We start from the raw sequence: 528 nt of genomic DNA, 5'->3' as shown, positions 1-528 counted from the left end.
AACAAAATACAATCCACCAAAAAACCATACCAATCAGAAAGAAAGAAAAAAAGGGAGCAAAGATGAAAACACTGTAAGCACTAGATGGTGTAAGAAACTTTTAGAGAAAATGTAAAATCCCAACCGAGTTAATAATATGAAGGAAATAAACAGATGAAAGACATGTAAAAGAAAATAAGGCATCAAGCACTAAAAAATTAGACAATCAATTTCAAGCCACACATGTAAGGCTTCACTTTCCCAATGAAAAAACAATCAAGCATAGTATAGCCATCAAAAAATCACAAAAATGACTCATGAGAAACCAATGTAAAATCGCATAGTGTTTTCCCATTGCTTGAAACAAAGAATGGTGAAAGCATTCTTTAAATAACTACTGAATCCATGGAGGGATGCTAAAAGAATGGAAAGCTAGTCAAAGAATCATCGGAATACCCATAAATCCATGGAGGGATGTTGAAAGAATGGAAAGCTAGTCAAAGAATCATCGGAATAACTAATGGATACTTAGATTGAAGCCTGCTTTGG

Source organism: Theobroma umbraticum, unplaced genomic scaffold (genome assembly GCF_002168275.2).
Source record: "Theobroma umbraticum cultivar Fairchild unplaced genomic scaffold, ASM216827v3 scaffold_89.0, whole genome shotgun sequence".
NCBI classification, from domain to species: Eukaryota; Viridiplantae; Streptophyta; class Magnoliopsida; order Malvales; family Malvaceae; genus Theobroma; species Theobroma umbraticum.
The sequence above is the reverse complement of the archived record's forward strand: the minus strand, read 5'-3'. Positions refer to the sequence as shown.